We start from the raw sequence: 20940 nt of genomic DNA, 5'->3' as shown, positions 1-20940 counted from the left end.
GATTCTGACACATATTACATAATATTCAGAACAAATTCTAGATGTTAGTGGGATGTAGCATAACTTAAATATAATGCAGGCAGGAAGAACTAGAACAAGGTAGCCAGCACATTCTTTCTCCTAATGAAACTGAGACAAAATTTCAGACCTACCAGAAGAGTTTAGCAGGGCTTTTAAGCAGGAAGTCACTAAGGCATTGTGTAACGTGCCTGTTGCTGACATAGTTGCTTCAACTACACTTGTTTGGTTTTTCTTTTTTTTTTCCATTTTTATTTTGTTAGTGATATAAACAAAGGAGGCCAAAAATTAATTTTGTTAAATTGCAGTCAGCTATTAAGCAGACTAAACTGCATAGATGTTTTTCAAGAGTAGCATTGTTGGTTACTTTTGCTTCTTTGATAAGAAGATTTAAAAAAGAACCTCTTTGGAAGATTTTTTTTCAGACTATAAAAAAAAAATCCTTTTGTCTTCAGAGTCAGTTATGTCATGAGAAAGGAAAAATTATAGAAACATAATTTTATGCCTATAGTGTAATTCACATAGTTTTATGGAGAGGTTAGTACCTGCTTCAAGTTACAGTGGGGAGGAAGAAGTCTTTAATTTCTCTATCTACTAGTAATATTTTCTTGATAAAACTGGTCCTAGACTTAACTGAGGTCAGCTCTGTTTTAAATACCCACTTTCGATTTCAGTGTTATCCTTTAGTGTGATCAAATAGTTGATTTTCATGTCCATATTTTTAAGAGAACTCCAGGTTCAGGAGCTGCAGCAGAGCCGCTGGTGCTGTGCAGGGATGTTCTGCACTGCCCCTCCAGTTTGCCAAATTGCTTTGATATGAGGTAGGTGATGGCAATTCTTGCTGGGGTGAATGCTGAAGTGAGATCCAGCTGCTTGGTTTGGACTGCCCACAGGTGGTAAAAATCAAAAAAAAAGTTGAAAAACATCTTGCCCCTCACTTTCCCCAGCAGTGATCTGTGTTCTCCTACATGATGACTGTAGGCAATAAATAGAATTTTAAAACATAAATTAATGTTTGAATTTTCCTTCCTCTGCCCATTGCCATTATTTGTGGTCATGCAGTTTTAATTCTGCCAACATTCTTTGTTCTTAAAAAAAATTAAACAAAACCCTAAACAGCTACTGAATACAGAAGAAAATGGTGTCAGATTAAACAAAGGATCTTCCATTCCCCCCTTTTTAATGAATATCAACTGGAATGGTTTGTTTGGAGTTTCAAATATGTTTATTTTTCCTTTGTCAGGGTGGAGAGAAGTTGCCCTGGCTGTTTACCAAAGGAATTTGCCATTGACTGATAATATTACCACATTAATGAGAAGCAGTGATGATGATTTTCACTCTGCTAAGGACTGCTGTAGGCCAACTCTGGGCTGCTCTAAAGAGGTTGTGGAAAAATTCTTTATCTTGAAGAGGGTGATAAACCCTCAGTCCCTTTTATTGAAAGCCAGTATTTTTACCTTATCATCCATAGGTGCTCTAGCTCAGGACAGCATGAAGGCTCACGGTTACTAGTTCTGTTGGTAATAGTGCTGTCCTTAACTCTTCATCTCATAAGCAGTTCACCTCAGAAGAAATAGAAAAAGAAGCACAATATGCTCCTTGAACAAAAAGTATGTTTGCAACAGTAGCTGATGTGTAGGTCTTTCTATTACTCTAGGGAGGATTTATCCATTTATGTTCATGCACTTCTGGAAAACCATGCTTTGTAGTTTTCCAATCAGTTTTTGCAGAGGATTTGATTATTGATCTTGTAAAAACATAATACTACTAATGGAACACTAGACAGGTCAGTCTAGACGATGCTAATCACTTGAATTCTGGCTTTTGTAACATGGACACTTGTAACTTTTTATACTGGTAGGAACTTCCTAAAAAAGCTAATGGTCAAACAGGTGAACACATGTCAATTTTTTTTCCTGTCTGGGCTTTACAAAATAAAGGACACACCTGCAAAGTCTAATTACTTAATAGTTCCTTGAAGTGTTTAGCGCTATTTGCAGGCTATAATTATCCAGTTGACTTTAGAGAGTGGAAAATTATGTTGTTCTGCCTCAAAGGCAATCACTTAAATGTCTTGGTTTGTGAATTTGGGGGCAGAGAATGAAGCATGTCCATGTGTTTACTTGTCATCTGCATATTCCTTGGGAAATGCAATGCCAAATCTGGTGCCTTCCTCTAAGCTTACTTGGACTTAATGTCACAACTTGTTTATCTTCTTGCCCTGTTGACAGATTGAGATCTTTGAAACCATGGTTTTGAAAATTGAAAGTTGGACTAAGAAAACTGTATCACTGCCAAAAATCCATTTAACATTTTTGTAAAGAAACCTATGCTGGAGGAAATTCTGGCAACTTCGTGTACTTTCAAGGCAAAATTGCTTTGGAGATTTTTTAAAAGAGTCATTAGGGAAATTGTTCCTCGGTTTCACTGGGATTTTTTTAAATGCATACTGGTGCTGCTGAAATGACTTGGAATTTAGACTAAGATTATGTAGAGTAGGAATTGTCTCCTTTTTAATGATGTCTCTTCTGCTTCCACCAACTAGAGTAGCCTCTCTTTTGCAGATAGAATTTTCTCCAAGGAGAGAATTTCTGTGATTTCGATGGCTGTTGCTGCCTTAGGCAGCAACCCAAGACTGGAATTACAGACATTTTTACAGCTGGAATCAGTCCTGTTTTCTGAGGCTGTTTAAATTTCAGCCTTGTGAGCCTTTAACTCCCACTGAATGGTGTAACGGGAAAATACATTTACTGGTACCTTCAGATTTCTGGATGCAGCCGGGATGTCAACACTGAAAGCTTCATGTTATGAATGACACAGGTTTTATATGTCACTTGATTGCATATTTAGTTATGTTTTAATCAGAAATATAACTCCACCTAATAGAAAAGATAGTCAAGTAGAATTGCTAGGCAGAGTATTAAAATGTGTGTTCAAAATGGTTTAAATTAGCAAGATGTAGTAATAAAAAGCAACCATATCTATTATGTAAGTAATTGGGAAATTTATGTGCCTTGCATATTTAGACTTCATGCAATTCTGCCTCTTTTATAGAAGTCCAGTGACATTACTTGCTTACTCAGCTCTTTCAGATCCTTTGCAGTAAGGAGAAGAGAAATACAGAGGGAAATTCAAAAGAACTTGATTCTAGTGTCTTGGTTTCAGACATCTGTGAGCCTTAATACTGAGTTTGCTCATTAAATTTTTTGCAACCAATTTTTAAGTTGCAAAGCTGTTGATCTATCAAGGGGGAAGTAAATATAAAAGAGAGAAGGCTGGTGGGCTTGGTTTGTTGGTAGATACTTAAGAAAGGAAAATGCACAATTTATTTTGCTTCAGTGATGTCTTTATGTTTAGCTTATCCATTCAGATATCAACTGTTGGTGGGTTGATACTGTGGAAAAGATGACAGCACTTAAAATTTAGAGGAATGAGAACTGGGCCACTACAGCATTAGTTTGCACTGGGTATTTATTACATTAGTGTCCAATCCAACCTTCCCTGTTAAATTGTATGGAGCTGTTACCCAGATTTACATGTGTTGCAATCAGGGTCAGCTGCTTCATATGGCACCACTCCCTTGCTGCTTGTGATGGATGTCCAGAAACAAGGCCTCCTCTGACAAGCAAGAGGCTGAGGATTTATTTCTTGCCTTTATTTCTGCCTAAAAGGCAGAATTCCTTTTACTGTTTGCAGTTCCAAATCTTGGTGAACTCAGTTCTGAGCATGTTTTTCAACTTTTCTTTTTTACCAGAATTTTGTTTCGAGTCTTTCAGTCCAGAGATTTCAACAAAATTAACTTTGGCATGGTATCCAAAGTAGCCAGAACGGATGGGCACAGAGGTTTGCCTTGTCAGAAGATGTTAGGGTAGAACTCGGAATAGAATTTGGGTGTTCTGGCTGTTCCCCTGCTGTCACATCCACAGTTCAGTGAGAAGAGGAACCAGATCTTGAACTGTCTGTCTTCTTACAGAAATAGTTCTAAAATCTGTTAACTTCTAGTTGGGGGAAGTTCTTGGAGGATGTGCAAAGTAGCATAATGAAACATTACAATGTATTCTTACGAGTTAGTGGATGATTTTGCTAATGTAACTTAGGTGCATATCTATACACAAGAGACAGAAATTAGATTTAATTCAGAAGATCACCTTCAAAGAACAGTCTTTCTCTGGACACAGATTAATCAGCAGTAATTATTTCTTGTTATGAGTCCTGACCATACAGACAGGATGCAACTCAGCTTGCAGCTAAAACTAAACATAAACTAGCATTGTGAGAACAGACTGTACTAACTGTTCCAATTCTGTTAGAGAATTATTAAACTCCAAAATATGTGTTTGGATTGGACTCCAGGTGGTTGTGAATAGAGTGGACATGCTCTATATACATGCTTATCATGTAGCAAAAAGTGAACTAGATAGGAGAGAGCTTTTACTTTACTCCTTTCCAAGTTTAAAAGTAATATCAGGAGCCCGCATCAATGTGATTTTTTTCTATCCATAGCTATGCCATATATGAAGCAACAGTACAAATCAAGTCTGCAAGATGATATGCTTCTTATTGTGCTAATTTTCCTAAACACATTAAGTTCTTGAGCTCTGAGTTGAAATGATTATGTTATGGGAGCAGAAGTAATTAATCTACCTCATATAAAAGAAAATCAAACACAATTATTATTTAATGTCAGTTCCAAAATATACTGAATGCCAATCCACTTCAAACTGGCCAGTAAAATGCTATCTGATTAGTGATTAGTTGTGATTAGTATTAGTTAATATTGTTAGGAGGAAGAAAAAGAACAGTAACATTTGAAACATTTGTACTAGTTTCTAAAACATTAATCTTTCAGTGTGCCAATAGCAAAAAGCAAACAAGCCCCCCTCCACCCCAAATCCCACCATTTGAAGCCTGAATGTTTGTCCTTGTAAATTACTTTGTCTTATCAGGAAAAATGTGGTAAGGTGTAAATTAGCGACTGAGCAGTTGCAATGTAAATTTTCTGTTGTTGTATATTGCCTGAGATTTCCGTGAGTATATATATAGTTAATTCACAAGTGGTTTATACTAACTTGTTTTGGTTCTCAGAGTAATTGGACTAGAAATGCATTAGTCAGTTAATGCAGTTCAGCTGATGGTCAGTATCTCATTAAGTCATGATAAATCAGTGTTTTAGCCTTTTCCTTCTGTGATGGACAAAGCTGGGTATGTTTGGAATGGTACCTTTTTTTTCTTCAAAAACATTAGTATTTGTACTTTTAATAAAATGAACTCAGATACTCCCCAGAAGCTAAGTATTCATTTACTATGTTAAACTACACAAACAGTATTTTTATTCCTTTTCTTCTAATGTTAAGCTTGTTAGATTTTGCTCCTCTATTTGTAGTCATAACATTATAGAATGTCAGAGGAATTTTGGATAATCTTAGCGTAACTAATTAGTTTTAAAGATACTTTTGCATCCTGACTATTAATTTTTATTAATTTGCAAGTATATTACAGTATCGTACTTCTTTTGGTCCCTGGTATTTATGGGAAAATTGAACTTTTCAATGAAGGGAAGGGCTAGAAGGCTATGAGTATGTTTAGTGTACATGAAAGATAATGAACAGCTTTCAGTTTTATGTAATCATTGTATAACTCTTGTGAAAAGGAAATAAACAATTTGGGTGCGTGGTGAATAACCTACAGTACACTTGAGAAAACTTAGGTATAAGTTATCTTTAAACTCATGTCTTTAAACTTTTTTTTCTTCCTCTTCTTTGTTGCTATTTTAAAATAATAAAATCAAGTATTTACATCTTAAACTGCCACATACATATGTGCTATAATAAGAATACTATTGTGTGGTTTAATTTTGGGCAACGTCAGCAAGTTAATAATGTTTCTAAATGTAATGGTGCCACCATGCAGGAACGTACAGAAGGGTTGCTGGTTTTGTGAGCTGTGCTATCAGAGCAAATACACTGGGAGAGCCAGAGTATCTGCAGGATCGTCTGTGTCAGGCTTAATCCTGTTTATCTGCAATCCCTTATTCAGTATATGTGCATGAATATTGGGAACAAAGTGCTCGTGTGTGTGTGTGTGTGTGTGTGTGTGTCCCATCCAACCCAGCTCGACACTTAGCTGGGTGCAGAGAGACAGATTTCATAATTGACACAGAAGCGATGCTGATATGCTGCAAATGATCTGGTAATTGGTCTCCTCTTGCTGGTGTGATTCTAAGTCTGGATTGCAGAACTCTCCTTCTGTGCTTGTTCCTGTCTTACTGCAGATTTCCTCTGTGTTGCCATTGCACTAGAAGTGGCCCCCCCAGTGAGAAGTAGCCCTTCCTTCTGGCAGGGGTGTCCTACCCTGTCGGTGGGGCTGCACAGCTGAGCTGCTTCCACTACAGTTGTGCTTCTAGCAGCCATATGTCCATGGCTATGTACTGTGGGGGCTTTGATTGGCAGCACAGTTTTGTAAGAGGGACTTGAAGTAACCACTATGAAAATATCCTCAAAACATTAGCAGAAGCAGAGTATAAAGGAGCAGCAGTTACCACAGGGAGGAAATAAAAAGCACAGAGGATGTATAAGATGGATGGCAAATTGGAAGCAAGCCTTTTCCATACTTTTTAGTACTTGGGTAGGTTATTTATTAGGTTGGACCCAATGACGTTCATCCTTTGATTGCTTAAAGAAAGAAAGTGATGGAAGCTCTCTCAGTACAACTAGCTGCTCTTTGAGATGCTGGAAGACCTGAAAATATAAACAGGGTAGGTGCAAAGGAGCCAGGAAATTATAGACCATTCCTCTCATGTTCCACATTTTGAATAAATTCTTGCAGAAAGTATAAGCCTCAGGGAGACAACAAGAACATGAGGCACAACCACCATGAATCTAAGAAGAGTAAATAGTCATGCCAGTTTAACTTTTTTCTGTTACATGACAATAAGGCCAGTGAATTGACAAGAAAAGCGTGACTTAGTATTTTTCATGTTAGTGAGTTCATCAGCAGTTTCATGCTATAATATTGCAAACAAGTGAAGAAATGTGACCTGAAAGAAACTCTTGTAGAGTAGGAGCAAGACTTGTTGGCTGACAGTGCCTAGTAGGTGGTTATTAACGATTGTCTGTCAAAATGAAATGGTTGTATTGAATGTGGATCCGCCACGGTCTGTTGGGTCTGTACTCATTCTGCTTCACTTCAATCTTTTTGTTAATGATCTTGATGATAGAAAAGAGAGTGTGCTTACAAAATTGATTCACTAAAAATGCCCCCAGAACTTGGAGGGAGTATATATGCATAGGACACAAGTTTATGAGCACAATGCTATTTTGAGAATTAAGAAAGTCTTAGGAGATAAATAGGGACAGATTGAAATTCTGCACTTAACAGAAATCATGAAATACACAAATACAGTGTAGGGAACAAGTTTTTAGGTGAAAATTCTCCAGGACTCCTGACATTGTAAAAGAGCAAGTGTTATATCAGGAGGGATAAAAATATAAGTCGTAAAGCATACAAAACAGTGTGGGTTTTTTTTTTTAATCTACAGGTAAGTCCTTTGTTGTTGTGCTACATCTCATTAGGGCAAATGCACCAAAAAATGCAGCTCAACTGAACAGAAACTGGAAGAAGAGTAATCATATAATTTGAGGTCTAGAAAATGGGACCTATTTGAAAAGACTGAAATAATTTGAGTCAGGGAGAGGAGTGAATGTGCATGCCCCAAAAAGAGAACAAAAGGCGTAACTTTGTTTGTATCTAGTAGGCTATTTCAGGAAAGTAGGAAGTTATCAGGTGTAAGGCCCATGCATGAGAGAAAGGGCAAGATGAGCGATCTTAAATTGTAAAAAATGCAGATTAGGAACAAAGGACCAGTTTCTGAGATAAAATTCTTTATGAGAAAGAACAGTCAGTTATTTCTGTAGCTGTATTTTGAACAACAGCATTATTTTAAGACTGATGAATAGTATATATAGAATTTTTGGAATGTTACTGATTAAAAAATGAACACTTTGTATATGTAGACAACTTACCCTGAGACAGTATCCACTAGACAGTGGTGATTCAGACAGTCTCCATATTGCCAGTCCTTTCTCTCAGTAGCCTTCATCTTGCTTTTGTTGATACCTCACTACACAAATAATAGATGTACCACACAAGATTTTCAGCTCACTTTTCCTATTCACAGGCCCTTGACAAGCTTGTCAGTAGTCAACTTTTATTTCTTTCTCATTTTCGTAATGACTTCAGTTGTCAGTCCAGCACTTTAGGGACTCAACATATTATTATCATAAGAAAACAAGGAGTGTACTGTTGGTAATTGTTTTGTTTATAAAATCTTTCCCAATTTCCATTGTGTATTTCTCCACTGAGAAATGAGTGCAAGCCTCAGTTACCTGAGGCTGTAACATATGTTGTTATCATACTTTGAGTCTCTATTTGCATTGTTATACCCTAGAATACATGTCTTTAATCATTGCAGTTGGAAATTACCTTACTTAGCAATTTTAGTTTCTGTTTTCTCAGGGAGCTTTTATGAGTCAAACCCAGCAGCCTCTGTACAGCGTAGCCAGCCAAACCTGAATTTTGCGCCTGAGAATGGAATTTGTCACTGCTCCAAGCACTTTTTAATAGGGCTTTTTGTTTAAGTAAATGTGAAGGAAATTCCATCATTTCAGTATTCCTTCTTTCTAATAAATTATTACGAGCTGCTTCCAATTTACATTTTTACCTAATATCCCCCTTTCTCCCGTGAGCACCCTTTAAACCCAGGGCAGATGTCTGATGTGGAAGCATTAGGCGTCCAGCATCCTTAAGGGAAGCACTCTGGAGCTTTTAAGAGGGTTTTGTATGTTACAGAAAGGATGAGGGTGACTTGAAAAGATATATTTGTTACTGTTTTGGTTATGAGGGTATGATTTGAACTCCTCTCTCCTCTGCTGCTACTATTTTGCTTCTCCATCACACAGTGAATTTGGGCTAAATGCTGTAAATTCTAATGTTTTTCCTTCATCACATACCTTGCTTTGCTAGCTGGATGGTCATGTTCATATTATCTGCAAGGAAAGTTATTGCTGACATTGATTATTTTAATGTTGATCACTAGCTTTCAAATTTCCAGTCAAATTCATGTGGAAAACTCAGAGGTTTGTGCTTGTTCAGGCTCTGGTCATATTTAAATGGTATTATTTTTAACCATCAGAGCCAGAAATTCTTGCTCTTAAGTAGAAAATTTAAACCTAGCTGTATGAGTCTAGCAGGTGGTATAGTTATTAAGAATAAATAGGAGGACCTTTACTGTAGTGGAATGCAAAGTAACACAGTTATTGCCCATGAATACTGGTGATAAAATAATCTTTGAAAAATATGCCCAAAATGCCGAGTCTTTGAGAGAATGCCAATAGCATGTGCCACTGGAACTGGAAGGATGAGACTACTATGTAGGAGGAATGTATAATAAAGATGTGCCATAGTATAGAAGTTGCAAGATGTTGCAGCCTCATTAACCAGCTCTAAGTGGTACTGATGCTTTTGGGTATAGGAGGCCAAACCAGCCCTTGGTGTGATTGAAGTGATGGAGCTGAGAACTCGCGGGGTTGGGAGTGCTGTGGTGCTGCCGAGCCGAGTGCTGAGCTCCTGCCAGCCCTCCGGGTTACAACACCAGAGCTGCTTTTCCCCGCCTGGCTGGGGAGCAATGAAATCTACAGCAGCAGAGAGCTGTTGGTCAGTGGATAATTTCATGTTGTATCTTACCAGTAGTTTCTGAAAGCCATAGGTAGATCAGAAAACTCATGGCTTTGTTTTTTCTTAAAGAGCTGGAATGTGGATGCCTTAAATAATTTAGGTTCTCATGAACTGGACTTCCTTTCTTAGCTGCGCTTGCAGATCTGCTGAGGAAGCACAGACCTGTCTTAACTGTTTATAGCGCATCAAATTGTACTTTCTATGCTTGACTTCATGAAGATAATTAACTTACTCTTGACCAACAAAAATTACTTTTGCTTTGCTTTATTTGGTAAAGGAAGGATGCTGCTCACTGGAATGCTGGATTAGGCTGTTGGATGTCCTTTTATAGTACCTAGTATTTGTCTGTCTCTGTAGAGTTACAATATTAAGAAGCATAATAGAAGGTTTATTTGTTAGCATAAAGTGTGGTGTTGTGGAGAATCTGTTAGTAGAATTACAATAGAAACTTGAAATTTAGAGAGAGAGATACATCCACTTTGACTGTAAAGTGGAGTTTGAACTATCTTCTTGCAATAGAAGTAAATGGAGTCAAATACATTTAGAGGACTAAAAGGGCCCTGAATTTATTTAGGCTACTGAAATGTGGAAAAAAAATGTAGTGGTCTTTACCTAAAATAAAGCTTAGAGTGATTTTATTGTGACTTCACTGTGCAAAACAGGTCTGAGCTGTAATTCTAATTATTAAGTCTTGCATAATTAACATTGTTAGTGGGACAACTGTGTTGGATGCTAATATGTGTAAATATGTTGGTTTAATTTAATAGTTAGTTCTAGGGAAAGGCAACAGGAAAGCAACACAATAGTCTGGATAAGCAATAGCCCTGCAAACATGCTACAGACAATAGTCAATCTGTCAGCTGTGAAGAGTTGACTTCCAGGCTCCAACTGAGGTTGCAGAGCCGTCTCCCTAAGGGTGGGAGCTCAGTGATCAAAAGGGCACCAAACAGGATGGATAACAATCAAACAAGGGATTATTATTTTTTTAATATGACAATTTAAAGTGATTAAAAGTATTTTTATTGAGGGAAAAGTGTATTTGAGTGTATTTAAATTCCACATTTATTATTATCAATAATTAAGATAATCTGTTCTAAGTATACTTTAAAATAAAATCCCACTGTTTGTTTGCCACAAAAATTTTAGCAAGTGAGATGCTGAATTGAAAATAGCACTAATGAACTGACAACCTGGCTTTTGACAAGAAGTGGGGGTTTTTAATTACAGTGTAGATATAACTGTTTTGATTGTTCCACAAACTTCCTCAGCTTAGAATAAAAGATAAAAAAGCCAAAAATTTTAATGTTTTAGTAATAACCAAGAGAGCTGACAGGATGAGGTCTCTTAGTTCTAAAAGTGTTTAGCATTGGTGCTTACCTTCCATATCAGTTTAATTCAGATTACTCTAAACCCTGTTTTTATAGTTAAATAAAATAGGGTCACATAACTTCTGTCCACATGTAGTTTGAAATAAGTATGAAAGTGAAATTGTTTTAGAAAACATGCTGTATCACATTCACCATTTTCTGAAAAATAGTCCTGATTATTTAGTAATCATAGGTAACTACACTCAGTAAAGCAGAAACACAGATCTTACAAATACTCAGAAAATGAAAAAAAAAAGGGGTCTAAATGTGAAGAAAATGTTTTTAGACATACAGATGCCTACAGATGTTGCAGGGAGGAAGTAATATTCTCTTTAAGGGAAGATAAGAGTTGAATGTAATTGAGGTATTTGATTAAATGTATCTTTATGGTATCTCCCTTATTAACAAAGCAAGAAGCAAGAGTTTGTGTGTGAGGCTATAATATACTATGTTAAAGTATAACTCAGCCTTTTCCTATATGAACACCAGAATGCTGTCTCTTCTCTGAATGCTGCACTTCCCAATATAATTGATGGTGGAACCCATGCATAGAAACAAAGAAAAAGGGGAACTTTTGCAGACTCAAATAATTGTTTGGAAATATCTGTAGAAGCTTAAGTGAAACCTTTATGATATTAGTTGGACAATGAGTGACACTTTCCTCTATTATTATTTAATCTTTGATATGTAAAAGTAAGAACTATCACTGAAAGCATGTGTGAGAGTTAGAAAAATAAGTGTAATTTGTCGGTTTTACAGACGAGGAATTGGAGTAGACAGAGATGAATTGATTTGCATGAAGTTGTCCTGAAAGTTGGAGGATGTGATGAATAATCCTGGTAGTCGGTCTAGACTGGTGGCTTTATGCCAATGGTAGTGAAAGAAAGGAAACAATGCCTGCACCTTGAGAATTTCCAGCAGCCTCCTCAAGGTTTAGGCAAGTGTGACGTGTTTTCATGTCTGGCTATGTAAGAGTACAATTTTTCTTTATGGATTAGATAGATAGATATGGATAGATAGAAATAGAAAGGATGACAGTATAGGAAGTGCCATGTTTCTGTTCAAATGTGCTTCTTGACTAGGAAGTTTTGGTGTTTGTATCTTCCATTTCATTCTTCTCTCTTCCACATTTCATGTTATTTGCCTGTCTGAGTGGAAGCGATGCACATACTGATTTAAAGGTCTCTTGTCCTCCAGCACATTTCCTTAGTGGAGGGGATCGCTGATCCGGGTAAGAGGACAATTGATTTTGATTAGGGAAGAGTGTAGTGATAAGTTTGATTTGTCCCAGTTACATTTTGAGTCTGTCTCATTTGTCTGGCACTGATGGTACAAAGTAAATGGTTATCAGTTTTGTGCCATGGTAAGTTGGTTTGTTCCCTCTGGCATGTTCTGTATCTAGTTCTGAACATGGCTGAGAACGGTCAAGCCGTCCTTTATTGATGGGCAAATTGGAGTTGTGGGTTTGGGGTGAAAGAGGCACGTTGTGGCCTTCGGGTGTTTGAAAACTGGAGCCGTTTGGATTTGTGCATGGCAGGTGTGTCAGAGAGGCACATGCTGCTGTGGCCACGGCTGCCTCGTAAAAAGAGTTGTGGAAAGAAGGGGAAAGGATTTGAAGTGTGCTGCTAAAATCCACCAGGAGAGTGGTTTGTTTACCCAAATTATTTATATAATCATCACCCTGGGATAACTCCTTCCGGGGAGGGGGGCTGCAGGCACGCGAGGGCAGTGTGCGGCGGAAAGGTCTCCTCGCGTTGCCAGGAGGTGTCCGAGAGGTGCTGAATGGCCTCGGGCAGCTCGGCGCGGCCCCGTGGGGGGCAGGTGGGTGTTACCTGGGCGCGGCCATCGCCGCCGCCGGTCCCGCGGGGCTGCGGCCGCGGCGGCCCCTTTAAGGCGCGACCTGCCCGCGATCAGGTGCGCGGCCGGAGCGGTGACGTCACTGGGCGGGGCCGCGGCTCGCGCTGGCGCTGCCCGCGCCGCGGGACGGGGCGGCGGCGGCTGCGCACGTGCACGGGGGCGCGCGGGGCCCCGCGAGCGGGAACGGCGCCGGCGGGACCGGGACGGGAGTGTGGGACACGGCGGGAGCCGGGACACGGCGGGAGCCGGGACACGGCGGGAGCCGGGACACGGCGGGAGCCGGGACACGGCGGGCAGGATTCTCGGCGCGGGGCCGCTGCAGCAGGTGTCGGCTTGTTTTGTGTGGGGCTGGCTGCCATAGGAGCAAATGTCTCTAGTCTCCTTCGGCAGACTAGACTGGGAAAATGAGCAGGGTGTGTGATTATTTGCTAACTTAATTCTTAGCTTTTTTCTTTGTGCAGCCAAACGTCATGTTGTATGTTTCATTTGTGTTTACTTGTTGCTGAGATAGTAAGAGAACAGCAGATACTGCCGTGGTTGTTTCTGTTTTTCGTGGTGGTGGATTGTGCTGTGTGCCTGTTGTCCTTGGTAGAAAATACTGTGCTAAATTTAACTCGTCATACTTGGGTAAATCAAGGCAGTTCCAAACACCCAAGTCTGCAGTACAGGAGGGGTGTAAGATGTCTTAGTGCTGCTCTTCCTCCCTTGCCAATGGAAGATTATGTCCTACCTGTATGGAAAACAGACCACAACCTTTGCCAGTTCGAGGAGAATGTGCAAGCCCATGTGGAATTTACACCATTTAAATATTTGTATGCACAGGATTGCATTTGGTAGTTCTGATGAAGAAAAGCAAAGTATTGGTTGTGGCTTTGGTTGTGGCTTTTGGTTTTGTATTTTGTTTGTTTGTTTTCTTCTTAATAAGGATAGAGGAGACATTGAAACCTTTCTTTGAACATTCATTTAATCTTCATGATAAATTGACTTGTATATTTGAAGTTCTAATTTCTGGCCTAATGTATTCACTTTTCACCAGATAAGTTAAAATTGGCAGAAATAAACATTGAAAAATATTCCTTGCTTAAGGGAATTATCACATGAAGATAAAGTTGGCAGGAGGGCCTCTGTAATTTTCTGGGTAGCAGAAGGATGTGACAAAGTAAAGCACAGGCTTTAGCAAGGTTGACTCTTGACTAGAGAAAGGTCTCTTTGGTATTCTTACGCTAAAAATGTAGGCTAAGGCTTCCCTTTGAAGTCCTGATTTGGAAAGGCCCATCTCTACCACATCTAATTTCTGCATTAGATTCCAAAGCAGATTTAGTGTCTTTTAATCTGCAGAGCAGGGTTCTGGAGTAACTCTTTGTTAAAATGAAGAAAAATACTCCTATGTATGGCTGTATGTATTTGTTAAGAGATGTGCTATTTTTAGTTTTGAATACACACCTATGAATCCATCGTTCTGCAGGTTTCTTTTTTTCTATTGCCTTGATAGCATTTCAGTCTAATCAGTATGCAATGGATGATGTTTTTGCTCTCTAAATTTAGCTGCTGATGTTCATATACTACTTGATATTCTGTATTGCTCTTTGTAGTGGGCATCCTGCATAGATAGATGGGCCACAGTGGTTTATGTCCTGGAAAATACATCATCCCAGTGGATGTACTAACAGTGGGCTTTTTAAAGGGGTGAAGTATGTTAATCTAGCATGCTTTAAGACCAGTGGAGTCTTTAGGTGTGTTTATGTATACTTGTTCTTTGTGTGTGCCTCACACCTTGCAGAGAGGAACCTCTCTGGGTGATTGTCACATTACTCTAGTGTTTAATTACAACTTTTTTCATCTTTATGCAGAGAATATGGGTGTTCTGTCAGAAGCAGGTTTATAGTCCAGTGGGGTATTGCAGCATTAGGACACCAGGCTAAGGTGAAGTAGGTAATCCAGGACATAGTAGGATTAGGCCACAGGGTGAAATCTGGTCAATTACTTTTCTACCTGAAAATCTCTTTAACTTCTAAGTATATTTTTTCATTACAGCACCTATTACTGTGACAGATGTGACTTTCCATAGATTTTTGGCAAGTGGCTTATTGTTTCCTCTGGAAGTCATCAGCTTCTTCTTACCCTCTTTGTTCATATTTTAGCACCTTAAGCCAGTTTAATTTCACTGGTCTGTGAAGCAAACAATAGCCATCATAAAGTGATTGTGTATACTATTGAAAAAGTGACTGGATTGTAAACAGCTTTTGTAGGTACATGCAGTTTTAAGAAATAATGGCTGTTTTAATGGAATTATGAAAATGTGTTTCAAGATAGAAAGATAGATGACTTAAGAAATGCTGTTACTGCCCCTCTTTTATGGCAGATTTTCATAGAGGACTTACATTTATGAATTGCAAATAAAAATTTGTTTTAAAATACTGATTCCCCCACCAATGATTGGGATGATTCCTGGAATCACATGCATCATTGACTTTTGTTTTCAGCTCTTTCCAAACTAATAAAGCCAAGGAATTAGAATATGAAACGGGACAAATGAATATAGGTAAGGAGAACTTTTTTGTGAGCTTACTTTGATTTTGGTTTCACACTGATGCAAGTTAGTTTCCAAAGAGAATCTTCCACCTCAACCTAAAAAGCATTAGTTTTATTTGATGCAGGAAGGTGAAGCAATCTTGCATAATCTCCTTTCTCAAGACTTCCTGCAAGCCTTTTGTCAAGCACATTAGTATTGCTAAGATTCAAAGCTTACAGGTTGGGTGCCGTAATTTAGGGTCACAAAATTGTCTAAGTTCTAGGAAAAGTGGATATGGATTTATCACTCCAGTTATGCTAGTCCAATGCCATGTGTGTGCTTTACATAGGAAAAGTTGATTTCTGATTCCTAACTTACTTGAACTATAAATTGATTCTTGAATATCCCAAGACCATATTTAAACCACAGGAAATTCCTTTTCCTACAGGGAATCAATTTTCTACCTTGCCTTTTAGGGCATAAAATTCTGTGTGTGTTTGTCTTCCCCATCTGCACAGGTGATGGGAGACTTCACTATGGCTTTGGACACAGCAAGGCATTACACTCATTCAAAGAATGTGCTAATGCTTTGACCAAGCAATTTAATTTAGGGCTTTATTTGTTTAACAGGCATCTATAGCCTGGTGTCTTACTTGTGGTAAAGAAGACCTTTTACCATCTCTTTTTGATAGGGTATTTATAAAACATTCTTTTGGCTTTGGTCCAGTTACTGAGGTGGAAGTTACAAAAAGCAGGATGGATTAAATGCAGTGCACTGTGGTTGGCAGTCACTGGGAATAAGTATGCAATAGAATTGCTTTCGTTATGGGTTTAGGAGTGTAGTAGCAACAAGAAGTGCAGTTATTTGTGGTATTTGTGGTGTTACCTCTGTGGTAAAGAGTGGTGTTTTGCTTCCTGCTTGTGTTTGTTAAGCTTTAAAGCCTGGCTCTTGTAGTCTCCCAGACTTCCCAGTGCTACAGGTAAAACTAGTTCAAAGCACTTTGTTAGATTTCCTTGATGGAGTAAGTCAAATTGCTAGCAGGATATGTTCACAGTAATGTACTTAGGTTTCTAATGCTTTTGTTTTCTCCCAGTACTTTTTTTTTTGTTGTTTGAATCATATGCCAAAATAAAGACTGGTTTCAGTGAGGAGCGCTCTGCTTTGTAGCACATACACATAAGAAAGACGACAGCTTTTTCAGTGAATTGGAAAATATTGAGTGTGTATACCAACCTTCTGTTCTTAAGGGTACAGATGAGCCAGATTCATTTGTCAAAGCATAAGGTTCAGAATGGAATTACAGCAATAGTACTCTTGATAGCCAAAGTCTGGACTTCGTATACAAAGGAATGTTTTCCGCTTCATTGCTCCTAAGCTGCTTTTTAAAGCAAGTTTAGATTTTAGTTTAGACCACATCTTCTCAAATAATTTAACTGGTACTACCACTGCAAGCCACTCCCCCACAACAAATACTTGTGGTGGGGCTATGCAGGCAGGGATCGTTGAGGAACAACTCTGACTTCAGACTGACTTGGCTTCTCTTTCACCTGGTTGCTGTTTGCCCTGAACCGGTTGTTGTGTTGCTGTGTTGGAAAGGACTGCACGAGGATGAGAATACACAGTTGGGAGGCTGAAGGAAAGTGGAGCCCATAAAAACTCTGGCCTCACATTAGAGGCTCATCTGAGAATCATCTGATTCTCTTTTGATAACTACTGATACAGCAATGCTTGGTTGTTATTTAGAAATACTGAGAAATGTCAAAAAAAGATTTTTGCTCGTCTTGTAATTTACAAGCTACTTGAATAGCTCCAGTTTACCTGATTTTAATAAAAGAGTAGCTCAGATGGTAAGAGAAAAAAACAGTACGAATTTTTGTTAGTTTTTGTTATATGGGTCCATTTGGCTTTAAGGCTGTGTCCACTCTACCACAGTAAACTGTGTAGACAAAGTAAAATCAAGATTTCGATGTGCTTCCTGCCTCCCCAGACTGTATTCAAGTTGTCTTGCCATGAGGAGAAGGTCAGCTCAGTACAGCACATGTATTTGCCCAATACATTTGAGCACATTGCCTTAAAGTTTGTTAGATTATTTTCTTTTTTTTATTGGCTTTTTTCCCCTCCTCTTACAAATTGCACTGCCGATGTGGGAACATGAACTTCTTTTTCTCAACCCACCTTCTCCACCCTCTTCACCCTGCAAAACAGAAATTGTTGCTGGTCACTGGTTTGTATCCACATAACTTTTTTGACCTCAAAGGTTTTCAGTGAAGGGGGCAAACATCTGTTTTCAGACTTCTTAAAAGTCCAGGGGAGGCATACTGTAAATTCCAAACCACTGTCCTAGAAAAATGTACTTACTTAAAGGAAAGAGGCTAGAAAAGATTAAGCAGGGGGTTTACTTTGCAGCAGTTGTTTTGAACTGATCTTTCCTGGAGTGCAGTGTGTTGTTCACCTACTGCAGTTTCACTCTGGCTGCTTCAGGGCAGGGCAGGTGGCTGGGTCTTACCTGGGTGCTCCTGCTGTCTCCTTGTTCAACTGTGTGTTCTTGGTTGAAGTGGCTCATGCAGACGGCTCACAGCTCAGTGCGATGCTCGGCAGCAGTGGGAGCATGAGGCTGGGGAAAGTAAACACACTGACAGAGTCTGGTGTTTCCCACAGTTAAATGAAACGGCACCTTTAGTCTGTGATTGCCGCACAGGCATCTGACTGCAGATGGAGGGGCAGCTTTGTTATCTGGGTAGGAGGATCTAACTTCAGGCCGCTGTCAAGAAGCACTGCTCACCAGGCCTGCTTTTCTGCATTCTGAGAGAGATAGCTGATGGGAAAAAAAAAATATTTCCATTGGTAGAGTTGTTTTGTTGTCAAGTTACTGCCCTATGATAGGTCATTTTGCAAACTCACCAGTGTTAGCATAAGGGGAGCAGAAGGAGCACATGACAGTGAACGACCCTGGTAGCAGCTGTCACACTGGCACAGCTGTATCATAAAACATGCTGTAAGTTACCTGTGCAAGGAATTAATGAATCTACTAGTACATCTGCATGGTGTCTTGGCTTTGATGGCAAAGCTCATAAAGGAGCTGCTGTAACTACTGTGTCTGTGCTCCTGTACCCCCTGTAGTTTGCTGGTCTGTGTTGTGTTGTGCCAATTACAACTGCATACTGCAGGGCTGCTCTGTATTCTGAATAACTGAAATTATAAAAGTAGCCCACTTCATACTTTTATTTTCAGGTTTTTGTTTTTTTTTTTTTTAACCCAGATGGTTTTCATGAGGCAATTTGTAATGTGGTCCTACACAGGCTGCCATCTGCAGAACAGAGCATCAGATGAGAACAGGAAGAGCTGATTCTGTGAAAGGTGGGCAGGAACTTCTGCAACCAGCTTCTTTGTTGGCAGTGAAGAAACTACATCTTCACCATGTAGCATTTATTCCTGACAAACTTCTCCATGTAGACAAACTTATGGTATTTAAACTGTACTAAATGTGCTGACATTTACAGCTCTATGAGTAGGAGTGCTGTGGTGGAAAATTATTCGAAGGTGAAGGGAAGAGCTAGCATAGCCTTTGCTGGCTAAGAAGCTACAGGATCTGCAACAGCAGAAGGAAGCTGAAATCACATGATTCTGCAGACACTGGGAAAAGAACTGTTTTCAGTATTAAGAGAATGGTTATTTCAGCTCTGTCATCTATACTTTGTTTCTTCAATTTTTTTCTGACTTATGCTTTTGTCATTTTCCTTGGCAATCTCGTTATCTTGCCATCCATGAACGTTATGCTGTCGACATACAGGCTTCTAATAGATTTTCAAATACATTTGCTTCTCAGATTGCTGATCTCTGACCCAAAGCAGAAAAGCAAGGAAGGCGGAGAGATTTTGGGCTTGTCTCTGTTGCTTTAGTTTGCCTGGTTTTCCTCCCTCATTTCAGTCTGAGGTAGCTTTGTGGATGGCTGTGTAATTGCTAGCATTGTTGTCGGTCCCAGTAGCCCTAGGGGTTGCAGTACTTGACCAGAACTCCTTGAGGGTTACTGTGCTGTCCTAATTTAGATGAAATGTTAGAAGAATTGAAATGCCTTTTTTTTTTTTTTTTATTCTTCCCGTTCTGTGCAAAAATGTGGTAATTGCTCTGAATTCTTTCTTAGTTTGGTGGCAGTGAGTCAGATTCTTAGCTGGTATGTTTGGCAAAACTCTCTTGAGTAAGTGCAGCAGTGCCATTGTGCTTAGATTGGGGATGTGTCCCCTTGCTTCTATTCAGGGTGTGGAGCCCTGCTTACTATTTGAATTGTTTGACCCTCATCAGGGCGGAGCGAGATCTTATTTTCTGTCCGATGCAAAGGGGTTTGTTTTAGTAGTAAAACCCTTACCTGTCCTTTGCTGCTGTATGATTTTAAAAAGTTTTAATTTTAGGTGTGATGGAAACAGAACTGATCTTTCCTTAAAGAGAGCATTTAGAAATAGTTTTCATGCTTTCTTCATGCAATGAAGTATTGAAGAACTGGGTGTTGTGTAGACTTGTAACTGTCTCCACTATCCATGTGCAAAATAATGATAAAGCAGGTATTTGAAGACGTCCACAATTTGATCCATATTTCTAGTAGTTACTCAAGTATGTTTGGTCACCTGAAGCATTTTATCAAAAAGCTGAGAAGGAGTTCTGAAATTAGGGAAACTGAGGCTGAAGCAAAAAGGAATTTGTAAATACCAGTATTACAAAACTCTTGGTATTATTGATTTGGATGTTTCTGCCATTTCATGAGCATTGGCCTGCATCACCTCAGCAAGGAAGTCAGTGGAGTCATGGGAGATCTACGTGGTCTTTTTATCTGAGGAGGGAAGGCAAATGCTTTGTCCTTTGGAATGAGGAGGACAAGGGAGTGTAGAGACCAGTGTTTTCTCTCCTAGGGCTCTTGCCAAACTCAGGTCATTGAGCCGTGGACATAATGCCACTTGAACAATGGATTTACTAACTTCTGGTAAGACTTGTACAGCTTTTTGAAAGAAAACCTGCAGATCCAAGTAATAGCATGAGACACAAGGAAGCCTTGGTCACTGTTTTTATATGCTAAAAATGATGATTGGCATATGCTTTTGCCTGGAAAAAGTCTGTGTTGGTGTTGCAAACTGTTTTTAAGTGTCTTGGCTTCCTTGAAACAAACTGTTTGAGGAAAGAGTGCTACAGAGTTAACATGCTGTTTTAACCACACACAACTGTGGAGCAGGTTTTGAGCCCAGCATGATGACTGAACATTGGTCTGTTTTTCCTGCAGATTTTTGCCATTGTTAGTGCACTTTAGAAAATTATTTTGTTTGAAATTTGCACACACTAAGTCTTAAAAAAAAAAAAGCTATGTAGAAGCATCCTGAGGTAAAACACTGCTTAGGGTATTGTGCCTTTGCTGTATTTTTCCTTTCTTGTTCTCCTATTTTTGTCACTCCAAAAGTCTATCATTATGG

At 39.1% G+C, this 20940-nt stretch overlaps 1 protein-coding gene across 7 annotated transcripts in view; it reads left to right on the top strand.

Moving 5' to 3' along the window:
* The window catches only part of USP54 (ubiquitin specific peptidase 54), a 95844-nt gene that overhangs the window by 8865 nt on the left and 66039 nt on the right, over window positions 1-20940 (top strand). Inside the window, exon 1 of one of the 7 annotated variants that reach the window (XM_032694458.1) lies at window positions 13201-13299. The exons of the other annotated variants lie outside the window; for them this stretch is intronic. The gene's annotated coding sequence lies outside the window, so the exon portion shown is untranslated. Of the gene's footprint in view, window positions 1-13200; window positions 13300-20940 lie in introns of those variants that run through there. 7 annotated transcript variants of the gene reach the window in all.

This window comes from Chiroxiphia lanceolata, chromosome 8 (assembly GCF_009829145.1).
Source record: "Chiroxiphia lanceolata isolate bChiLan1 chromosome 8, bChiLan1.pri, whole genome shotgun sequence".
Taxonomy (NCBI): domain Eukaryota; kingdom Metazoa; phylum Chordata; class Aves; order Passeriformes; family Pipridae; genus Chiroxiphia; species Chiroxiphia lanceolata.
This window is presented reverse-complemented; position numbering and strand designations above follow the sequence as displayed.